This window comes from Ictalurus punctatus, chromosome 20 (assembly GCF_001660625.3).
Source record: "Ictalurus punctatus breed USDA103 chromosome 20, Coco_2.0, whole genome shotgun sequence".
Classification (NCBI taxonomy): Eukaryota; Metazoa; Chordata; class Actinopteri; order Siluriformes; family Ictaluridae; genus Ictalurus; species Ictalurus punctatus.
The window spans coordinates 7,857,727-7,871,539 of NC_030435.2; the positions used below are offsets into that span (position 1 = coordinate 7,857,727).

A 13,813-nucleotide genomic window follows, 5' to 3' on the forward strand; every position below is an offset into this window, starting at 1 on the left:
CCTGGAGCAGAGAGGGTTAAGGGCCTTGCTCAAGGGCCCAACAGTTGCAGCTTGGCAGTGTTGGTTGACCTTCCGATCAGTAACCCAGAGCCTTAACCGCTAGGCCACCACTGCCCCATGTCTTATATGTAATACTATGTTTATGTGGTTCAGTGAAAAAAAAATTATTGTAGGTTTTGGTTTTTTTTTTTTTAGACATAAACACAGTGCTCTCACATGACTATGTGAACTGCTCTATTCAACCCTCTAACCTCTACCATAGCTCTGACTGTTTGCATGCATTTTTGTGTGGGTGAGTGTATAAAAAGGCGATCAGCTATCCCCTGACTGATGACATCACAGCCACCACAGTCAGAACAAGTGTCAGATGCAGCTGCCCAAGTACAAGAGGCCACTGATCCCAGTGACTCTCCCTTTATCTATATGGACGAAAATAGCACAATAATGTGCAACCCTTGATGTAACATGGTTATCATTAGTTACATATGTAAACACCACACAACCACTAATGTGTGGTGAATATCACCTGGATACTTTCATGTGTACGTGAGAGGTGACAATGCTTTTACTACAATAAAAGCCAAGGATATGATGCCATCTCCATTGTAGTCAGGTGACAAATTACATACCAATTTAGATGGTCAAAAGTCATGATCTAAAAATGCACTAGTGACAGAGGGAAATATCATGCATAGATCCTACATTATTATATAATGATAACATCTAGATGCCGGGCAACCCAGTAAATTCATAGAAAGTCCTCCAGTTCAGAGTGAGAGTAGGTAAAAAAAAAAAGGACACCGGCGAAGAGACCCAAAACAGGTATGGCTGAATCAGTACAATGGTTAAGAGACTGGACTTATGAGGTAAAACCTCAGGGGCTAAACATAAGTGAAAAGAACAGAATGTTGAAAATAGAGCTGCAACTAATTGACAAAACTGATCAAATTCAATAATGAAAATAGTCAGCAACAAAGTTAATTATCAATTAGTTTTTTGTTCAATTAGACTAAAATCATTTATGGTCATATTTATAGACCTTTCCCACCCTATCAGAAAAAATATTATCTTGTACATTATCTCGTTTCAATTTGGCCAAAAAGCCACTAGTTTGTAAGACAACTCAATGAGCATGAACATGGGCTCAAATGAATGATTAATTTTTTAAAAATGAATGTTTTTTCATTTCAAAACACAACTCGTGTCATGCAGCAGGTTTATTATGCAGTGTTAGGCAAGTATAGATGCTATTTGAACTCTACTCAAGATGGAGGGAATCATGGATAATCATTTTGCCACAAAACCTGCAGGCCTCTTTTGGCCAGCTGAAAATGCAGACAGAAATGTATCACCTTCCAACACCATAATGACCCTTAATGATCTATCTAAATCTTATTAAAAACCTGTGGAATAACTTGAACAGTGCTGTGCACAGGAGATCCTTTCACAATCTGTCAGATCTGGAGCATTTTTGCAAGGAAGAGTGTAATAAAATTGCCAAATCAAGATGTACTACTCTTATCCAAATGGTCTGAGTGCTGTTTTAAAAGCAAAAGGTGATTTAACAAAGTATTCGTTAAGGGTTGCACGCACTTCTGTAAGCAGGTTATCGTATTTTTTTCCCCCCTAAAAATGTTTTGCCTATATTTATACTTCTGTATTAACACCTTTGTGTCATGATGTTGCGAGGGGAATCATGGGTAAATGTGACATGCAGAGATGTGCTAGCATACCGTCCTCCAATGAACCAGATACGTGTTGTGTCTCTCTTTGGTGCCATGAGTTGGGTGAATGCTGACTGGTTGCCGGAGAGGTGTCAGTTACATACACGAAAACAGTTTGATCAGACGTGAAATTTGTTAATCAAATTCAGATTAATATTATTTAAATCTGAGTAAAACTGTTCAAAATACATCTGAAGCGTAAACAATAAAATGTTAAACATGGCTGTAAATAATCAAATTTTCCCTCATAGGATCCAGTACTTTCTGTCTTCTATAGATGAGTTCATGCTCTGAAACTGCTTTCTGTGTAGTTCCCTAAAAACCTTAAAACAGCTCATGGCAGAAATGGATGAAAAACACTCTGTAAAAATATCAGTTTAAACATATTTACTCTGTTGGATTTGCAGACTGGTGTCTTTAATAAAAAAATTTAAATTCTCCTCTGATGTGAACCACAGCAACTCAATACGCATAAAAACTAAAACATTGTCCTTCCTTAATTGATAGAACTGTGGATTTAAATACCAATTAAATTGAAGAGCTTTGATACTAAAGCCACTCATACTGCTAATACAGAGGAGTTGAAACACTTCAGAAATGCTTTCAGTGAGAATTCACTTGGTTTATAGTTAATCACATGCAGTTTTTTCCCCCTAACATTTTTCAAAACAACATTATGCCCATGATTTCTCCTATTTATTATTCCTACAGTTCAACATGGAACTCAAATTGTTTTTACAGTCTAATTCAGTAAATTCTGTTGTGGTTCATGTGACAGCGCCTCCTAGAGGGCACGTTTGCCATGCATGTATGAATGCAGCACCCTGTGAGAGGGTCCACTCACAACGTCCTGATGTGCATGCAGAAGCATAAATCAGCCCTAAGGCTACTTGTTACTAGGGGTATGCATGTTCAAATACCTGGTTTGAGGTGACGGTGAATATAATATTCAAAAACTATGTTAATGGAGTACAACTCCATTAAAAATCTTAAAAAGTCAAAAGGACACAAAAATCACAACTTTGGGTTTGCTCATTTTACACCAGAAGAGATGCTGCAAGCATTTCATTTTACACTGGGTGATGCTCTTTATTCAGTGTTTATTCGCTGTTTTATTAAATGTAAAGTGCTAATATCTGTAATGACTGTCAGAATATTATAAACAGGCATTTCCACTGTGATCACAAAGTTTATTGATCCAATAAAATGCTCGGTCCTAATCTCTGTGGCCATTACGAAGTTTGAATTTTGACTCATGCCAAAAGCACACTGCTACAGTAGGGCTACAAAAATTTCATTGACATTCAGTTAAGGATGTCACGAGAACCAATACTTCGGTACCAAGTCCGTACCAACATTCTTAAAACGTGACAGTACTTGTTTTTTCTGAGAAAAACTACAGAAGATAGTTTAGGTAACAAGTTTAGCTCCACCCCAACTCATTGAGAGGAAAGGTGGTATGGAATATGGAAATACTTCGCATCGAGGCGGATGACAACAAACATATAATTGATGCTCTGAAGCCGGTGTGCAACCGATGCTATCGTTCATTTCAAACAAAGCGAGGAAACACCTGGAATTTGGCGAAGCACCTGAAAGACAGGCCCTATATTATGTTTGTTTGAAGCAGCTGGCATTGTTGCCGTGAAACCAGCTAACGTTATGCTCCATGTAATGTTTGCGATAGCCAGTTATTTGTTAATGATGCTAACGCATTGCAATGTTATAAACTACCTCCTAATGGGCCACCATGCATCGCCATTCAGCCCGTGTCCTGTCAGCTAAATTTTTTTTTTATACATTGCATTGCATACCGTGGCATTGACTTTGGTATCAAGTATCATGAACTTTTGGTGGTACTGGCACTAACTACTAGATTTTTGGTATCGTGACATTCCTTCATTTAGTAAAGCTGACAGTCAGTAAAGCTTTTGCAATGGCTTTAAGTTTTCTGTACTACATGTGTCAAATACGAATCCATGAGCTGCCATTGACAATGGGAAAATTTAACTGCAGTGGGAAAATGATTTTTCCCTTCCCCTAAGAGCCTTTAGGACTATTACCCAGTGACGTCCCCTGGGTAGCAGGGTAATGCACAGTAAAGTGGAAACAGACTTGCCTCTCTGCATTATCACTCAAAAAGATTTTTGTAGTGCTGTGTGATAAATTTCTTTTCATCTACAAGGTCTACCTTTTTCTTGCTTATTGTCCCTACTTTTTGTGGAGTTATGCAGCATAAATAACATCTGACAGGGCATTTTTGGACTGGTTTGGACAGAGGTTTTAATTATATAATAATCCTTTTGGAAAGCCATTGACCCACAAGCAGGCGTTCATCAACATCATAAAGGAGGTGTCAAAAGACACCACAACTACACTACAGCTGGGAAGAGGCAAGAGATTTAAAGATACATTACACAAACTTAAACACAATCAGAACACAAAGGATTATCGCATCATAGCAAACACTAGACTTGGCTGGGGGGAGGGGGGGGGGGGGGGTGACGCATCGTGTAACCACAAACCCAGTCAGGCCTGTGCACATAATCTGGATCACTGCCATAGTGATGTAAGCACACAGTGTTTGACTGGTTGTTGGGGTTAAAGTATAATTTATTTTTATCCCTCTCTTGGTTAAAGTAAATTATCTACCAAAGAGATCTGAAAGTGACTAAAATCTGATCGAACAGATTAGCAGTTCTAAACAGAATAATTCAAAATTTCCAAATCAAAATGACAAAAATTCTTGTCCTTGTGTTCACGGTGTTAATAATAACGTCTATGTAACAGATGGTGTGACCTCATCTACTTGAATAGTACTATTAAGTGACCTTGGCTTGGCTAGTGATCCTTTTTCCCAGTGAGTGTAAGGGTATTATGTAGATTTTTTTTCCTTAGGTAATTCAAAGATTGAAAAGAAACACTCCCTACACTTTTATACAGTCTAACAAATACAACCAAGATGAAAGAACTTAATTATTTGGTGCAGAGCCTTTAGCTTGTTTAAATAAAAAATAAGAATTTCCTTTCTTGAAAAATATTTTTTTTCAAATTCACACGTTCAATATTGATTTGTACAACTCCATTAAATGTCCTGGATGCACCTGCTATACTGCCCTGTACTGACTCTTGTAGGCCAGGAGGGTTAGTGCAAGTTGTCATAATGCGCGTGTCGACCACCTGTGTACGCATACATGTCAAACGGATTATAATGAGGAGAAAAAAAAAAAAAAAAAGTATACTTTGGGCTATAGATCACATATGCCCCCACTGTGGTGTTTCATGCAAACATTAACTGAAGCATGCAGAAAATGACCCTGATGGCCATACTGAAGATCCTTTCAACACACTTAGCACGGCTTGATTCTTAGTATAGTATACAGTTGTGGAAGAGTAATGACTCATAGTAGGCTTGCTGCGATAGAAAGTGTTACCGGGCCGCAGACCGATTACATCACTTGCCCACCGCGGCACCACCCTCACCACCGTTTTGCCATTTTCTAGTAACAAAAATAATTTACTTCAGTTAGAGAACTGATGCTACAATTAAAAACTGAATGCATCTGCTCAATTCAGCATGAGCCGAATGAGTCAGAGGGTTCCGTTTTGAGTCTTGTTCCTCTCAAAGAATCTTCCTCATGTTGCCTCAGGGAGTTGCCACTGCCTTTGTCTTGCTCATTAGGGATAATTCTAAATCTCTATCCGGATTTCTGTAAAGGTGCTTTGTGACAATGTCAATTGTTAAAAAGGGTATATAAATAAAGCTGAACTGAATTTATCCTAATATTGCAGCAGGATATGCCACCTATCAGTAGCATAATCATCATCATCATCATCATCGTCATTGTTATTAGTAAGTTTATTTATTACTGACATGCAGCTGATGGCATTTAGATTAAAAACATTTTAAATTGACTACAAAACATAGTTTTCAATTGCTGAAGGCCTTCAATTTTGCCTTCAGTAAGTGAGATGCATGCACAATCTGATTCAAGTCAGGTTAATCACTTGGCCATTGCAGAAACTTCCACTTCTTTGACTTAAAAAGCTTTGGGTTGCTTTTGAAGTATGGTTTGGGTCATTGTCCATCTACATGGTGAAGTACCATTCAATTAGTTTTAAATCATTTGGATAAATCTGAACAGGTAATATAACCCAATACACTTAAGAATTCATCCTGCTCATTCTGTCAGCAGTGACATCATCATCAGTAAATACAAGGGAACTAATTCCATTGGCTGTACTTGCCCACACTATAAGATGAAGTGGTTCATTATTTTACTTAGAAATAAGCAGATGCAAGGTCAGGAGATGATACTCTTTGGCTCATCAGCATTTCCTTCCCTTCTCAATACTCTACTCTACCCATCATTCTGGTAAAAGTTGATCTTTGTCTCGTCTGTCTATAGGTAGATGTTGTAAAACTGAATGTTTTTTTTTTTGTTTGTTTGTTTTTTAAAGATGTTTTTGGCAAACTCTAATCTGGTATTCCTGTTTTTGAGGCTTAATGATGGTTTGAATCTCGTGGTAAACCCTCTGTATTTACTCTAGAGAAGTCTTCCTTAATTGTTGACTTTGATACAGATACACCTACCTCCTGGAGGGAGGGTGTTCTTGGTATGGTCAGCTGTTTTTTGTGTTTTTTAACCAAGGAAAAAGTTTCTTTGTCATTCCTGAGCTCACCAGTGCATTCTTTATTTTGAACATGTACCAAATAGTTGATTTGGCCACACCAAATGCCCACATTAACCACTCTTCCTTCCAATGCTAGCTTTCTGATGGGTTTAATTTGATTTTTCAGCCTAGTGATGGCTTGCTTCTCTGGCAGTGACCGCTCTTAGGACTTCATATTGAGAGTTAACAGCAACAGATTCCAAATGCAAAAGACACTCTTAAAATCATCTCTTGACCTTGCATCTGTGTATTTCTAAGTAAAATAATGAAGAAATAACACACACTCAGCCATGGAACAGCTAAGCACAAATATAAAGTGCTATAATTCCTCCAATATTTGGATTGGGATGTAAGTACTCTCAAGACTCTGAAAGTCTGCACGTTCATTAATATTCATTATTTAATTTCAACTCCATTATATTGTGCTAGACAGCTATGACTGTATGTACCTTAACTTATTTTTAGAAGGTATAAAATACATATGGTATTCCCCAATGACACGGAAAAGTACAGTGGATTAATAACTTAAGCAGACACAGTAAGTTAGTCAACAACAAAAAAAACTGTATTTGAGTACAAAGGCATAAGAAGGAAGACACAAAGTCACATGGGTACAATATCCTATTCACCGTCAGTGTTGACACGCTGTTCCAGTCATTAGTTCTTCCTTGAATCATTGAAATCGTGTTTGTAATACTGAAAAAACGTAGCATTCTTAAGGCCAGAGCTTTAAAATTCGTTTGCATATTGCAGACCAGCGTCATAGAAAAGTTTATTATTGGTAAACACCACACCATCTTAATAAAAAGTTTAAAATGATTGCTTCTTGCTGTAATGTTTGTTGTCGACTGGGTCTGCCATTTGGCTAAAAACGGACCACTGAAATCTGATTTTAAACCAGTCAAAACATGACAGTCACCGAATTGCCAGCTTTGGAGACTAGGATCACAAAATTACATTTATAGTCTTAAATAAAGAGTTTAAAAAAAAGAAAGAAAGAAAGAAAGAAAGAAAGAAAGAAAGAAAGAAAAAAACAACTCCACACAACAACATTTTCTCTGTCCATGGTATCTAGAGGAACTGTGTAATAACACAGGACTGGCTATCATATATTCATCCAACATTATTAGGTTAGTAACAATTCACATAAACAAACAAGAAGACAGCGTGTCAAATAATAATTTAAAAAATCCGCCAGCCGGACTCTGTAAAATGTCAACCCCAAACTAATCACACTATTTCATCGGCATTTTCAGCAAAGACTGAGAAGCAGTGAAAAACAGGCAGTCGTTTACCTTCTGGTGTCGATGCGTAATGTCGGAAGCGTGAGTCCACTTCTAAGCTATACGGAAATAGTTTGTGCGTCGAGTAGACTCCAACGGTCTCAGCAGAGAAAATACTAAGGCCTGTCAGCCTCACAGTTCACACTAATGTCTTTTCGTACGAAAAAGTTCAACCATGGTTACAAAGTCCAAATACTTCCTGGTTTACCCGTAGGAAACGAACTCGCTATCCGTTTTTCTTTCGTTTCAATACACTGACCAAAGGCCCTCCCTTTGCACTTCCATAACAGAGCTGAACCGGTTGTCTTCTCTACAGAGCTCAGGCATAATCGCTATGCAGTGATTTCAACCGGAAACGCAAAGTTCTGAAACGCCCCTGAAATTAGAGCCACGTCCCTGTCCGGCCTCCCAGAGTTTGAGGCGTGTCCCAGGAAGTTCATGAATGATTACGCAGCATCATGAAATGAGTACACATGCTGCTGTACTACTCTTTATGTTGGTTTGCCAACCGCCATTAAAACCAAAAGAAGAAGAAAAAGAAGGAGAAGAAGGAGAAGCTCTAATACTCTACAGACTACTTCTGCTAAAGGAAAAGTAGTTAGTGTGATCATCCTACAGACTGCACAGCTTCTAAAACACAGGAGCGCGCCGTCTTTCCTTTCATATCATATCATAAATGCAAAATTTGGAATTCTGAGTATCATCACACATGAAGCGTAGCTACTAATATACAGCAGAACTAAGAATTATTGGCACCTGTCAAGAGAACGGGCAAGAATGTATTGATCTTCATCAGGGTCACGTGTAACCCAGGTTACTAGAAATCCTGTTGAAGCTGAAAGAAAGAAAAAAAAGTGTTTTAACATTTTAAATAGTTATTTTATTAATATCTGTGGCGTTAAGAGTATAGCTTTGAAGAGAAAATAAGAAAATGCATAAAATTAAATAAAACTCATTTAGAATAGTTATTTAATTACAAAAGTGGAAGACTGACCCAATTAGAAGAGTGGAAAATAAGCCCCGCCATAATAGGTGGTGCAGGGAGGGACGGTGAAGGTATGGAGCGAGCGCGCGAGCACAGCTGGTGAATCTGTTCCCGATGCGCTGACTAAACGATCCTGAAAAAGAATAGAAAAATAGAATTAGAACGAACAAAACTAACAGTTGTATTAGAGAAATAACAGAGATTTTGAGATAAAAATGTGGATTGAAAGTCATCCATCAATGATATGGGTGAATGTTAGCATGAATTCTACGGAGGACCAAAAAAGACTACTTAAACTTGGAGTTTTTGCCTTTATGAGAACTCTCAAATTTGAAAATCGAAATCTCTTGGGAAGTGAAGTAAATAAATTCTCAATTACCGATTTTTTTCTTTTGTGTGTGTAAATGCTGGGTAAATTGTATTAAAATTAAATGCCGTTGTGTTATATGTGGTTGCAGGACCGGAGTGGGACTCATTTTCAGCCGTTTAGTTCACGACTGACTATATTGAAATAATGTAATTAAAACCTCAGTATACAAGTCTGCAATAGTGCACTCTCCTCTACAGCCTTGTAATTCATTGTATTTTTCAAAAATATCATAATTTCAAATTCAGTGCAAATACAGTAGCCTAAGTGTTGCTTCACAGTGAAGATTTATTTAACAACAGTATTCTTTACAACACAATGTAATGTTTATAATGTTTAACAGTATCAGAATCTATTTTCTGTTAAAAAAAAAAGTTGTTAATAAATATCTAAGCCCTGAAATGAAAAAATATCAAATAAATACACACACACACACACACACACACACACACACACACATATATATATATATATATATATATATATATATATATATATATATATATATATATATATATATATATACACATATATATATATACATATATATATATATATATATATATGTATATATATATATACATATATATGTATATATATATGTATATATATATATATGTATATATATATATATATATATATATATATATATATGTATATATATGTATATATATGTATATATATATATACATATATATATATGTATATATATGTATATATATATATATATATATATATATATATATATATATATATATATATATATAAAAGAATAAAATAAAATGTATTGCACTTTCTAATGACACCATCATCTTTTTTTCCTTTGCATAAGTTAAGGAAAGGGTTGCTTTACAACTTCAACACAAATATGAGAACATTAGTTAAAGGGTAAATCTCCAACACTATTCTTTAAAACATCACAATGTCCTTTTTTGCAATATCTGAATATATATTCTGTGCAAAATTGTTCACTGATATCCAATCCTTAAACACAAATAAAGAATAAAACAAGTATTGCACTGTTCTCTGCAAGAATTCTTTTCACAGTATAACTTTCTAATGGCAGCTTCATCTCGTTTTCCTCTGCATAACTGTAGCTTCAAGGAAACATGGCCAACCCTAAAACATTAATAAACGCCTGAGCAATGCACTGGTCTCTGCAACTTTGTCATTGTGTCACAGTGTCATTGTCTAAAGACATGCTATTTTTTTTCTCAGTGCACATGAGCATGAATGCCTCAAGGTTCTTCTGGGTTAAAGTGCTCCTGAGTCTCTTTTTTAAGAATTTCACTGTTGAGAAGCTTCTTTCACAGGCTACTTGTGTGATGGACAGTGTTAATAGCAACTTGTAGGCGAGTCCAATCACATGGTAGGCATCAGTTAAAAGATTGTACTGAGAGAGGATGAGATGAACACAAATGACACAGTTTTTACAGAAGGAACAAGTTTTGCTCTCTAGTTCAACATCCTGCTGTTCCATGGAAGGCTCCTCATCACTTCCTTGTGGCATTTCACTTGCTGTCCTAAAAATGTAACCCTCCAGCAGGGACATCTTTAGTCTGTCCCACTGAGATGCAAGGCTGTACAGTTCAGCACATTATGTGCCAACTGTAGTTCTGTTGTCAAACTTAAGTAAACATTTGCTTATTTCTTCCAGAGCTGAGCTGGGGAGTCCATTTTCCCCCTCACATGAGCTAAGTTTCTAGGGTCTAAACAGGCAAAATCTGAGCAAGGTTTTGCATTAGCAGAAAACCTCCTATGGATACTGCCTGTTTCTGTGTCTACAATGACATTGTGTACTTTGACCTTGAAGTCAGTATCAGCTGATGCCAGCTGCTCATCTTGTGCAAACTCTCCTGGCATCATTTTCTTTTTTCTGATCCTTCTCTCAGGAAGGGCAGCCTGCACTACAAGCTCACACTCTTCTTCCTCTTGTAACTTTTCATTAGCCCACTTCACAAACTCATCAGCTGTACACTTAACTCCTTCAAAGTCCATAGCACACTTCCTGAGCCCCTCCTCTGTACCCTCAAACAGATGCAGAGCTGTGATGATATCCATTCCCTTTGTCTGTAAGTATTTTTAAAGGGGGGGATGTATGCTCAAAAATGCGAAGGAAGAGTTGAGCAGTGAGCAACGTCTCATACTTCAAAAGGCCTTCTATGAATCCCTTTGCCTTGGTCCTCACGGCTTTTGTGTACTGTCATCAACAATGGTTTCTAAAGTCATAAGCACTTCAAAAAACAAGCCTCCCGGAGGATTCCTGAGGCACCCAAACACTTTACTTAGTGCCTGATCCTTAGCCCACCACCTAGTTGGCCCTATTGGGCACAATCATCTGTGATGCTTGTCCTGACTCTTCTCTTCCCACTTCTCCATGCGCTTGTATGACTCTCTTAAAAAAACTGCTATATCATTAAGTGAAAACAGAGATGCACTTTCCACAATACTGCCTGTTGTGTCTGCCAGTACAAGATTCAAAAGATGTGCATAACACTAAATATGAATCGGATTGGGGGAATGCTCAGAGAGGAGTGAAGAAACCCCCCTAAACTGTCCCTGCATATTAGCTGCACCATCTCTTGAGTTGCCCACACATGTGCCAAGGTTAATATTAAGGTTCAGTAGCACTCTACAAAATTCTGGCCAGTAGATGACTCACAGTCCACCACAGCAATCAGTCTTTCGTGAATGACATCTGTTACATATCTAAGTATGATTGAACACTGGTCTTTGGAGCTGATATCTTGGGTTGTGTCAATTTGGACTGAAAACATGACAGCTTGTCTCACTTCTGCTATAGTCACCTTTATCAGTTGGCTGATGACAACCACAGCTTTATTAAATGTTTCTTTTGACAGCAGAGTAACTAGAGCACCTCTGCCTTTTACACAAGTTTCATACTGCTTTTTGATGTTTTCAATGCAAGTTTTAACATGCTGTTGGAGGCAAATGTCATATCTACTCAAGAGTAGAATCAACTCCATGACGTTACAATGATTAACAGCAATGTTTTCTAAGCTATAACCTGCCTCTTCTTTATCTCCACTGCAGCTAAGGCCACATTTGCCTATGACTTTAACAACACGCTCCATCACCTAGTGTTTCTTTTTCACTTGCTCAGCACATAATGACATCTGGTTGCCAGTCAACAGGCTTTTTACATCTGCTTTTTGTATTTTCAGAAAGTAAGCATCTGCACTATCTCTGTGTGTCTTACTTTTTTCGTGTTCCACTATCCTTTGGTGAATGTGTTTCCAGTCTTTCATGCCTCCCTTTATGAAAGGGCCATTACTTACCAAAGGTGCAAATGCCAAACAAAGAGAACAGTACAGAGATTGTTTTTTTTTTTTTTTCACAGTAAGTCAGCCACTTGCGGTTTGTTCCATCTTTGCTATTTAAAACCTTTGGTATAGGAACATTTGGGGTTTGTTGAGGATGATAAGAAAAAAATTGTATGTATATCTTGTGACTAAGGTTCTGCAAAGTAATCAAAACTATAAACAGAATCATCATCATCTGCCTTGTTCCTAGCTTGTGGGTCTAGGTTCGGCTGCTGAATTGTTGCCTCTCTATCAGTCCCTGAGTAGACTCTGCTCTCCCTTTCACACTTCCTTCTGTATCCCTAGACTCGAGTGCACCTTAATCACAATAAAAAGCATTCGGTAAGTTTTAACATATTGGACATGGAAAGCACGTTTTAATTTAAACTACTAAAATATCCAAACGGCAAAATATACATTCTTATTTCATATGACTTTTATCCTATTCCCTTTCAATCATGGGCTTTGTATATTTCGGCTATTATCTTTTGATAAAAAACATAATGGGTCAGTAACACTTGGGCATAGAAAGTTGTTATAGGCCTATTGTAACTAATGTGATCATGTTTGCTTATTCACACCCTGTGGTACAACAGCTTACCTGTGTCTTCCACAGTGAGAGCATCAATCTCCTGCATAGGCCTACAACTGGGTCCTGGCTCTGCTTCTGACACTAAATCAAATTTTAAAAATTGTAATTTTTCTCACCACAAATCTCCCCTTTTTACAAAGCTTTCTGATCAAGTCAAGTCAGTTCACTAATTTAGTGCTGAATCATCTGGTATCATTCATTATCTCAGGGCATTTTTTTATTGAGCAGGTGTCGCCTACACCATACTCTTCATTAATATTAATTATTCTAATTCTTATATTCACTCAATGAGCAATAGAGGCTGCTGCTGCTGAAGAGCTACAAGAAAAAGTTTGATACATAAACATGAATGGTGGTTTGCAGACAACGTTGTTTCGTTGTTTTGCATGGCTGCTAGAATCTTGCACTGCTCCTAACTAGCTTAACGTTAGCTTACAGGTCATCTCATCGTCCTCATTTGGTGTGCTGGTGAAAAGCTGCTCAGTTTTGTACATTTGGCCGCGTCAGTTTGAAGAGCTTCCTTTTTTTTTTAATCTTGCCTTTTCAGCGCCGCCTTTGCACTTTCTATTATCCATTTTAGCCTATATCTTGCATCAACAACAAGCACCACTGACTGAAGTTAACAAGTTATGTTTCTTTTTTAGAAGGTGCCGCTGTCGGGGGAGTCAAATGATAATTACGTCATCATTAAACTGCAGGCTGCACTCTTCGAGTAGGATGCAGTAAAATAATAAATAAAAAGAGTGGGGCTGCGTAAAATAGTGCAGGCAGCCTAGGGACATTATCCATATTTCAACCCAGTGCTATAACAACACCAGCCCTCGCGGCCCAACGATTGCTAATCATGACACAGGTGTGATACAGG

The 13,813-nt window shown here is 37.5% G+C and overlaps 1 protein-coding gene across 1 annotated transcript in view; it reads right to left on the bottom strand.

Moving 5' to 3' along the window:
- The window catches only part of pik3cb (phosphatidylinositol-4,5-bisphosphate 3-kinase, catalytic subunit beta), a 58,895-nt gene extending 50,800 nt beyond the window's left edge, over positions 1–8,095 (bottom strand). Inside the window, exon 1 of the mRNA XM_017495942.3 lies at positions 7,694–8,095. The gene's annotated coding sequence lies outside the window, so the exon portion shown is untranslated. The remainder of the gene's footprint in view (positions 1–7,693) is intronic.
- Positions 8,096–13,813: the final 5,718 nt, after the last annotated feature.